Raw genomic sequence first — 10,000 nt, 5'->3', positions numbered from 1 at the left:
GTCTGTCTGTCTGTCTGTCTGTCTGTCTGTCTGTCTGTCTGTCTGTCTGTCTGTCTGTCTGTCTGTCTGTAAGTCAGCTGTCAGTGATCAGTGTAGATCAGAGCCTCCTCTCGGGACTCAGTGCTTGCTGGTTATTGCGTCTGATTGGCTAAATCTGGGTTATGTGGAGAAGAGATCAAACATCCATATGACCCCCTATGTGCCCACCTACTGTTGGCTGTTGGACTGGGCTGGACCGTGTTGGACTGGGCTGGACCGTGTTGGACTGGGCTGGACCGTGTTGGACTGGGCTGGACCGTGCTGGGCTGGGCTGGACCGTGTTGGAATGGGCTGGACCGTGTTGGACTGGGCTGGACCGTGTTGGACTGGGCTGGACCGTGCTGGGCTGGACCGTGTGGGACTGGGCTGGACCGTGCTGGGCTGGACCGTGTTGGACTGGGCTGGACCGTGCTGGGCTGGACCGTGTTGGACTGGGCTGGACCGTGCTGGGCTGGACCGTGTTGGACTGGGCTGGACCGTGCTGGGCTGGGCTGGACTGTGTTGGACTGGGCTGGACCGTGTTGGACTGGGCTGGACCGTGTTGGACTGGGCTGGACTGTGTTGGACTGGGCTGGACCGTGCTGGACTGGGCTGGACCGTGCTGGACTGGGCTGGACCGTGCTGGACTGGGCTGGACCGTGTTGGGGGCTGGGCTGGACCGTGTTGGACTGGGCTGGACCGTGTTGGACTGGGCTGGACCGTGCTGGACGGGCTGGACTGTGCTGGGCTGGACCGAGTTGGACTGGGCTGGACCGTGCTGGACTGGGCTGGACCGTGTTGGACTGGGCTGGACCGTGCTGGACTGGGCTGGGTTAACTTGACTTGAGTTTCTCTGTCTCTTCCTCTCTGTCTGTTTGTCTGTCTCTTCCTCTCTGTCTGTTTGTCTGTCTCTCTTCCTCTCTGTCTGTTTGTCTGTCTCTCTGTCTGTTTGTCTGTCTCTCTGTCTGTTTGTCTGTTTGTCTGTCTCTTCCTCTCTGTCTGTTTGTCTGTCTCTTCCTCTCTGTCTGTTTGTCTGTCTCTTCCTCTCTGTCTGTTTGTCTGTCTCTCTGTCTGTTTGTCTGTTTGTCTGTCTCTTCCTCTCTGTCTGTTTGTCTGTCTCTTCCTCTGTCTGTTTGTCTGTCTCTTCCTCTCTGTCTGTTTGTCTGTCTCTTCCTCTCTGTCTGTTTGTCTGTCTCTTCCTCTCTGTCTGTTTGTCTGTCTCTTCCTCTCTGTCTGTTTGTCTGTCTCTTCCTCTCTGTCTGTTTGTCTGTCTCTTCCTCTCTGTCTGTTTGTCTGTCTCTCTTCCTCTCTGTCTGTTTGTCTGTCTCTTCCTCTCTGTCTGTTTGTCTGTCTCTTCCTCTCTGTCTGTTTGTCTGTCTCTCTTCCTCTCTGTCTGTTTGTCTGTCTCTTCCTCTCTGTCTGTTTGTCTGTCTCTTCCTCTCTGTCTGTTTGTCTGTCTCTCTTCCTCTCTGTCTGTTTGTCTGTCTCTTCCTCTCTGTCTGTTTGTCTGTCTCTCTTCCTCTCTGTCTGTTTGTCTGTCTCTCTTCCTCTCTGTCTGTTTGTCTGTCTCTCTTCCTCTCTGTCTGTTTGTCTGTCTCTCTTCCTCTCTGTCTGTTTGTCTGTCTCTCTTCCTCTCTGTCTGTTTGTCTGTCTCTCTTCCTCTCTGTCTGTTTGTCTGTCTCTCTTCCTCTCTGTCTGTTTGTCTGTCTCTCTTCCTCTCTGTCTGTTTGTCTGTCTCTTTCCTCTCTGTCTGTTTGTCTGTCTCTCTTCCTCTCTGTCTGTTTGTCTGTCTCTCTTCCTCTCTGTCTGTTTGTCTGTCTCTCTTCCTCTCTGTCTGTTTGTCTGTCTCTTCCTCTCTGTCTGTTTGTCTGTCTCTTCCTCTCTGTCTGTTTGTCTGTCTCTCTGTCTGTTTGTCTGTCTCTTCCTCTCTGTCTGTTTGTCTGTCTCTTCCTCTCTGTCTGTTTGTCTGTCTCTTCCTCTCTGTCTGTTTGTCTGTCTCTTCCTCTCTGTCTGTTTGTCTGTCTCTCTTCTTCTGTCTCTCTACCCTTTCCCTTCATTTTCTCTCACACTAAGTTTTTCTTATGGGAGCTATAAAGAGTCAAAGTCGAAATCTAGGTTGTGTGTGTGTGTGTGTGTGTGTGTGTGTGTGTGTGTGTGTGTGTGTGTGTGTGTGTGTGTGTGTGTGTGTGTGTGTGTGTGTGAGTGAGCGTGTGTGTGTGTGTGTCTGCGGTGAGAAAGAGAAACAGCAAGAGGGTGAGTTTCCTTCTGGTGTGAGCTTGCATGTGAATTAGAGTGACCTTGCATTACTTATGCCTGCCAGTAATATGAGCGCCATCTGCAGCTAGAACAAGTATGAATACATGATACTGAACAGTGGCAGGTTCACACACTCACATACACACACGAGGAGAGAGTACAGGACAAGAGGAGAAGAGCAGAGAATAGACAAAGAGGACTATTTGGGTAACATTATTGGAACTAATATTACATTTAGTTTAAAAAACTTATCTCAGGAACTGTGAAGTGGCTAAGCACACAGAAAACCCTCTCTCAACATTCCAGCAACATGGAGTCACACTGTTCACTGTCCTCACACTGACACACAACAGCGGCCATCCCGGATTCACACAATCACACAGTGGGTTAAAATGAAATATGGCCAACAGCAATCAGATCAGGCTGCTGTTATGATCCTGAGTCAGAGAGAGAGAGTGTGATATCTCGCTTTGCCATTTATCCAGAGCAACGTTACAGGAGCAATTAGAGTTAAGTGCCTTGCTCAAGCGCACATCAACAGATTTTGAACCGCCGACCTTTCGGTTACCTTTCAGCTAGAGAGAGAGAGATGGAGGGAGAGAGAGCAAGGGAGAAGGAGAGAAGAAGAGAGGGAGGGAGAGAGAGCAAGGGAGAAGGAGAGAAGAAGAGAGGGAGGGAGAGAGAGCAAGGGAGAAGGAGAGAAGAAGAGAGTGAGGGAGAGAGCAAGGGAGGAGAGAAGAAGAGATAGAGTGAGAAGGAGAGAAGAAGAGGTGGAGGGAGAGAGAGCAAGGGAGAAGGAGAGAAGAAGAGAGGGAGAGAATAAGAGCAGGAGGGAGAGAGAGCAAAAGAGAAGGAGAGAAGAAGAGGTGGAGTGAGAGAGAGCAAGGGAGAAGGAGATAAGAATAGATGGGGGAAAGAGAGAGAGAGCAAGGGAGAAGGAGATAAGAAGAGATGGAGGGAGAGGGAGCAAGGGAGAAGGAGAGAAGAAGAGATGGAGGGAGAGGGAGCAAGGGAGAAGGAGAGAAGAAGAGATGGAGGGAGAGAGAGAGAGCAAGGGAGAAGGAGAGAAGAAGAGAGGGAGGGAGAGAGAGCAAGGGAGAAGGAGAGAGGAAGAGATGGAGGGAGAGAGAGAGAGCAAGGGAGGAGAGAAGAAGAGATGGAGGGAGAGAGAGCAAGGGAGAAGGAGAGAAGAAGAGATGGAGGGAGAGAGAGCAAGGGAGAAGGAGAGAAGAAGAGATGGAGGGAGAGAGAGAGCAAGGGAGAAGGAGAGAAGAAGAGAGGGAGGGAGGGAGAGAAAGGACCAGGTCCTTCTAAAACATCACCTGACTCAGTTTTAGACCACGCTGCCAGCATCATATTCTCACATTTTCTATCCCTCTTTTCTTTATTCTCTCCTTTCTTCCCTCCCTCGCTCCCAGAGTAATCAGTCTCATGATGTTTAATGCGCTGAAAGTCTCCCATCAGCCAGGGCTGCTGAAATGGAGCGTGGGTAATGCCTCGGGTCACTAGACTTCACACCCCCAGCCAGCTCTCTCTCACTCCCTCCCGCTCACTCTCTCCATCTCTCCGTCTCTCCGTCGTTTGCTCTATTATTTTTCTCTCCCCTTCTGTCTGTTCTCTCTCTCACTCTCTGTCCATCTCTCTCTCCCCTTCTGTCTGTCTTTCTCTCCCTCTGCTCCCCCCTCTCTCTTTCCCTCTGCTCCCCCCTCTCTCTCTCCTTCTCTGTCCCTCTCTCGCTCCCTCTCTATCCCTCTCTCTCTCCCTCTTTGTCCAACTCTCTCTCCCCTTCTGTCCGTCTCTATCTCCCTCTGCCCCCTCTCTCCCTCTCTGTCCATCTCTCTCTCCCTCTCTGTGGCGTTTGAACTAGGCCTTTGAACCATCAACACCGACGTGAATGGACAAGAGGGATTTGGCCGGGGCTCTGAGCCCCCAATCAGCTTAATGTCCAACGGGGCTTTAGGTGGTCTTAGCAGGCTTTACCTTGGTGAGGGGGCTTTCCCTTGAAGTTGAGCTAAATTAGCACGCACAGGCTCAGCTCTAAGCTGATTAAGACCCTAATTTCACTAAAATGTATTCCTTATTAATGATGTGATTGTGAAAGAACGACTGGCTATTTGTGTGGCTAGACTCCACAAGGGGTGAGGGGGTTGGGGAGGGATGGGGGAGGGTTTAGGAGAGGTGCTGGGTTGGGAGAGGTGCTGGGTTGGGAGAGGTGCTGGGTTGGGAGAGGTGCTGGGTTGGGAGAGGTGCCTGGTTTGGGAGAGGTGCCGGGTTTGGGAGAGGTGCAGGGTTGGGAGAGGTGCTGGGTTGGGAAAGGTGCCCGGTTTGGGAGAGGTGCCGGGTTTGGGAGAGGTGCATGGTTGGGAATGCTGGGTTGGGAGAGGTGCCGGGTTGGGAGAGGTGCTGGGTTGGGAGAGGTGCTGGGTTGGGAGAGGTGCTGGGTTGGGAGAGGTGCCAGGTTGGGAGAGGTGCCGGGTTGGGAGAGGTGCCGGGTTGGGGTTGGGAGAGGTGCTGGGTTTGGGAGAGGTGCAGGGTTGGGAGAGGTGCAGGGTTGGGAGAGGTGCAGGGTTGGGAGAGGTGCCGGGTTGAACGAGGTGCAGGGTTGGGAGAGGTGCAGGGTTGGGAGAGGTGCTGGGTTGGGAGAGGTGCAGGGTTGGGAGAGGTGCAGGGTTAGGAGAGGTGCAGGGTTGGGAGAGGTGCCATGTTGGGAGATGTGCCATGTTGGGAGAGGTGCCGGGTTGGGAGAGGTGCAGGGTTGGGAGAGGTGCAGGGTTGGGAGAGATGCAGGGTTGGGAGAGGTGCCGGGTTGAATGAGGTGCAGGGTTGGGAGAGGTGCTGGGTTGGGAGATGTGCCATGTTGGGAGAGGTGCAGGGTTGGGAGAGGTGCAGGGTTGGGAGGGTGCAGGGTTGGGAGAGATGCTGGGTTGGGAGAGGTGCAGGGTTGGGAGAGGTCCCGCTGGGAGAGGTCCCGCATGGGAGAGGTCCCGCGTTGGGGTTGGGAGAGGTGCCGGGTTTGGGAGAGGTGCAGGGTTGGGAGAGGTCCCGGGTTGGGGTTGGGAGAGATGCCGGGTTTGGGAGAGGTGCCGGGTTGGGAGAGGTGCTGGGTTGGGAGAGGTGCTGGGTTGGGAGAGGTGCTGGGTTGGGAGAGATGCTGGGTTGGGAGAGGTGCTGGGTTGGGAGAGGTGCTGGGTTGGGAGAGATGCCGGGTTGGGAGAGATGCCGGGTTGGGAGAGGTGCCGGGTTGGGAGAGGTGCCGGGTTGGGAGAGGTGCCGGGTTGGGAGAGGTGCCGGGTTGGGAGAGGTGCAGGGTTGGGAGAGGTGCAGGGTTGGGAGAGGTGCAGGGTTGGGAGAGGTGCCGGGTTGGGGTTGGGAGAGGTGCCGGGTTGGGAGAGGTGCCGGGTTGGGAGAGGTGCCGGGTTGGGAGAGGTGCCGGGTTGGGAGAGGTGCCGGGTTGGGAGAGGTGCAGGGTTGGGAGAGGTGCAGGGTTGGGAGAGGTGCCGGGTTGGGGTTGGGAGAGGTGCCGGGTTTGGGAGAGGTGCAGGGTTGGGAGAGGTGCAGGGTTGGGAGAGGTGCCGGGTTGAACGAGGTGCAGGGTTGGGAGAGGTGCAGGGTTGGGAGAGGTGCTGGGTTGGGAGAGGTGCCGGGTTGGGAGAGATGCCGGGTTGGGAGAGGTGCAGGGTTGGGAGAGGTGCCGGGTTGGGAGAGGTGCCGGGTTGGGAGAGGTGCCGGGTTGGGAGAGGTGCCGGGTTGGGAGAGGTGCAGGGTTGGGAGAGGTGCAGGGTTGGGAGAGGTGCCGGGTTGGGGTTGGGAGAGGTGCCGGGTTTGGGAGAGGTGCAGGGTTGGGAGAGGTGCAGGGTTGGGAGAGGTGCCGGGTTGAACGAGGTGCAGGGTTGGGAGAGGTGCAGGGTTGGGAGAGGTGCTGGGTTGGGAGAGGTGCAGGGTTGGGAGAGGTGCAGGGTTAGGAGAGGTGCAGGGTTGGGAGAGGTGCCGTGTTGGGAGATGTGCCGTGTTGGGAGAGGTGCCGGGTTGGGAGAGGTGCCGGGTTGGGAGAGGTGCAGGGTTGGGAGAGGTCCCGGGTTGGGGTTGGGAGAGGTGCCGAGTTGAACGAGGTGCCCGGGGTGCAGGGTTGGCTGCTGAGTCTTGGGAGATGTGCTGAGTCTTGGGGGTTATGGAGGGGGGGGGGGCAGAGAGACCAGAGATCTTTCGAAACTTTGAGCGGGATTGAAACATTTAGAGCAACTTCAAAATGTGCCGTTCTGCAGTGAGACTGTGAGAGCTTGTTGAGAGAGACGTGTTGTAGGGCTGATGTGGATGTTTGGGGACTGGAAGGATGTAGAGGGGTGAGCCATCTGGGCATGTTGACTAGGTGGTTGGCTTTTTGGAGGACATGGATTATGTTGGTGTTTTGGGTTTTAGAGACCCACTGTACTGATTGTTGAGTGAGGCATGTCACTCTCTCTCTTCGTCTTACATATAAAACATTCTGAATCCTTCTTGTCTCATTTTCCTTCTCCCCAGATGTGATATTCATGAAGAGTGAGTGAGCACATTTTGGACATCTGTGAAGCACACCTAGCGAGGGAGAGAGAAAAAGAGAGGGGGAAAGACAGAGGGTGTCCTGAAAAATGTGTGAACGATTTGGCCCCTTCATAAAAGAGGCCCAATTCTTTTTTTTCATGTCCTACCACATGGTGAGCCTCTCTCTCTCACACACACACACACACGCACGCGATAACTATGGAAAGAGAGATGGGACAGTGAAAATTGTTATAAAGGATTTTCTTTCTGGGTTCATGGCCCAAGAACAGATCTCTTGTATCATTGATGTAGTTAGAAGACTGACAAAGTTCCTTATTATTTAAGAGCTATAATTAAATAATTCTGTCTTCAAGACCATCTGATTCTCAGCCGATGACTTCCTGGTGGAGAGTGAGCTACTTCCTGTTAACAGTAAGACACTTCCTGCCAGGATAATAGTCCCCCGAGGTCAGGCCTTTCAGGCACCAGCAGAGTGGGACACAGACATACTACTTGAGGACAGGGTCACCTCTAGCTGTCAAAGGTAGACCATTACAGTTTCCACAATATCAGTCTCCCTTGTAGATACATTTCTGTTTCGAGATATTAACAAAGGAAGGTTGTACCTGCTCCAGATATAGTAGCAAGGAGAATAACGGAGGACTAGGATGAGAAAGGCAAGGCTATGTGACCCCTGCTTCCAGCTCTAGGGTCATGTGCCATGTCATTCAGCTGACCTCTGACCCAGGGTAATTTCACCTCTGTCAGTCAGCCATGAGGTAGTACTTTCATTTTATTATCATACCAGGGAGGAAACACACACACACACACACACACACACACACACACACACACACACACACACACATACCCCCCTCACACACACACATACCCCCTTCACATACCTCCCTCACACACACACATATCCCCCTCACACACACATACCCCCTCACACACGCACGTACCCCCTCACACACACGTACCTCCCGCACACACATGTACCCCCCTCACACACCCACACCCAGAGAAGAAAATTATTTTGTGTATGCATTTAAACTCAACAAAAAATGAAATGTCCTCTCACTGTCAACTGCGTTTATTTTTTTTTGTGTAAATATTTGTATGAACATAACAAGATTCAACAACTGAGACATAAACTGAACAAGTTCCAAAGACATGTGACTAACAGAAATGGAATAATGTGTTCCTGAACAAAGTGGGGGGGTCAAAATCAAAAGTAACAGTCAGTACCTGGTGTGGCCACCAGCTGCATTAAGTACTGCAGTGCATCTCCTCCTCATGGACTGTACCAGATTTTCCAGTTCTTGCTGTGAGATGTTACCCCACTCTTCCACCAAGGCACCTGCAAGTTCTCGGACATTTCTGGGGGGAATGGCCCTAGCCCTCACCCTAGCCCTGATCCAACAGGTCCCAGACGTGCTCAATGGGATTGAGATCCGGGCTCTTCGCTGGCCATGGCAGAACACTGACATTCCTGTCTTGCAGGAAATCACGTACAGAACTGGTGGCATTGTCATGCTGGAGGGTCATGTCATGATGAGCCTGCAGGAAGGGTACCACATGAGGGAGGAGGATTTCTTCCCCGTGGTTGAGATTGCCGGCAATGACAACAAGCTCAGTCCGATGCTGTGACACACTGCCCCAGACCATGACTGACCCTCCACCTCCAAATCGATCCCGCTCCAGAGTACAGGCCTCGGTGTAATGCTCATTCCTTCAACGATAAACACAAATCCAACCATCACCCCGGGTGAGACAAAACAGCGACTTGTCAGTGAAGAGCACTTTTTGCCAGTCCTGTCTGGTCCAGCGATAGTAGGTTTGTGCCCATAGGCGACGTTGATGCCGGTGATATCTGGTGAGGACCTGCCTTACAACAGGCCTACAAGCCCTCAGTCCAGCCTCTCTCAGCCTATTGCGGTCAGTCTGAGCACTGATGCAGGGATTGTGCGTTCCTGGTGTAACTCGGGCAGTTGATATTGCCATCCTGTACTTGTCCTGCAGATGTGATGTACCAATCCTGTGCAGGTGTTGTTACACATGGTCTGCCACTGCGAGAATGATCAGCTGTCCGTTCTGTCTCCCTGTAGCTCTGTCTTAGGCATCTCACAGTACAGACATTGCAATTTATTGCCCTGGCCACATCTGCAGTCCTCATGCCTCCTTGCAGCATGCCTAAGGCACGTTCACACAGATGAGCAGGGACTCTGGTCATCTTTCTTTAGGTGTTTTTCAGAGTCAGTAGAAAGGCCTCTTTAGTGTCCTAAGTTTTCATTAAGTGTTCATTAATTGTTTATGGTTCATTGAACAGCATGGGAAACAGTGTTTAACCCCTTTACAATGAAGATCTGTGAAATTATTTGGATTTTTATGAAATTTCTTTGAAAGACAGGGTCCTGAAAAAGGGAAGTTAATTTTTTTGCAGAGTTAGTTTGTGTGTATTGTATGTGTATATGCACTGTCTCTGTGTGTCAGTGTGTGTTAGTATGTGTCAGTGTGTGTTAGTATGTGTCAGTGTGTGTTAGTTCGTGTCAGTGTGTGTTAGTATGTGTCAGTGTGTGTCTCTGTGTGTCAGTGTGTGTTAGTATGTGTCAGTGTGTGTCTCTGTGTGTCAGTGTGTGTTAGTATGTGTCAGTGTGTGTTAGTATGTGTCAGTGTGTGTTAGTATGTGTCAGTGTGTGTTAGTATGTGTCAGTGTGTGTTAGTATGTGTCAGTGTGTGTCTCTGTGTGTCAGTGTGTGTTAGTATGTGTCAGTGTGTGTTAGTATGTGTCAGTGTGTGTCTCTGTGTGTCAGTGTGTGTTAGTATGTGTCAGTGTGTGTCTCTGTGTGTCAGTGTGTGTTAGTATGTGTCAGTGTGTGTTAGTATGTGTCAGTGTGTGTCTCTGTGTGTCAGTGTGTGTTAGTATGTGTCAGTGTGTTAGTATGTGTCAGTGTGTGTTAGTATGTGTCAGTGTGTGTTAGTATGTGTCAGTGTGTGTCTCTGTGTGTCAGTGTGTGTTAGTATGTGTCAGTGTGTGTTAGTATGTGTCAGTGTGTGTTAGTATGTGTCAGTGTGTGTCTCTGTGTGTCAGTGTGTGTTAGTATGTGTCAGTGTGTTAGTATGTGTCAGTGTGTGTTAGTATGTGTCAGTGTGTGTTAGTATGTGTCAGTGTGTGTTAGTGTGTGTCAGTGTGTGTCTCTGTTTG

General features: G+C 52.0%; 1 protein-coding gene across 4 annotated transcripts in view; it reads left to right on the top strand.

Moving 5' to 3' along the window:
• LOC112240515 (ERC protein 2) overlaps positions 1–10,000 on the top strand; it is a 422,535-nt gene that overhangs the window by 210,205 nt on the left and 202,330 nt on the right. The window lies entirely within an intron of this gene.

This window comes from Oncorhynchus tshawytscha, linkage group LG22 (assembly GCF_018296145.1).
Source record: "Oncorhynchus tshawytscha isolate Ot180627B linkage group LG22, Otsh_v2.0, whole genome shotgun sequence".
Taxonomy (NCBI): domain Eukaryota; kingdom Metazoa; phylum Chordata; class Actinopteri; order Salmoniformes; family Salmonidae; genus Oncorhynchus; species Oncorhynchus tshawytscha.
The sequence above is the reverse complement of the archived record's forward strand: the minus strand, read 5'-3'. Positions and strand labels throughout refer to the sequence as shown.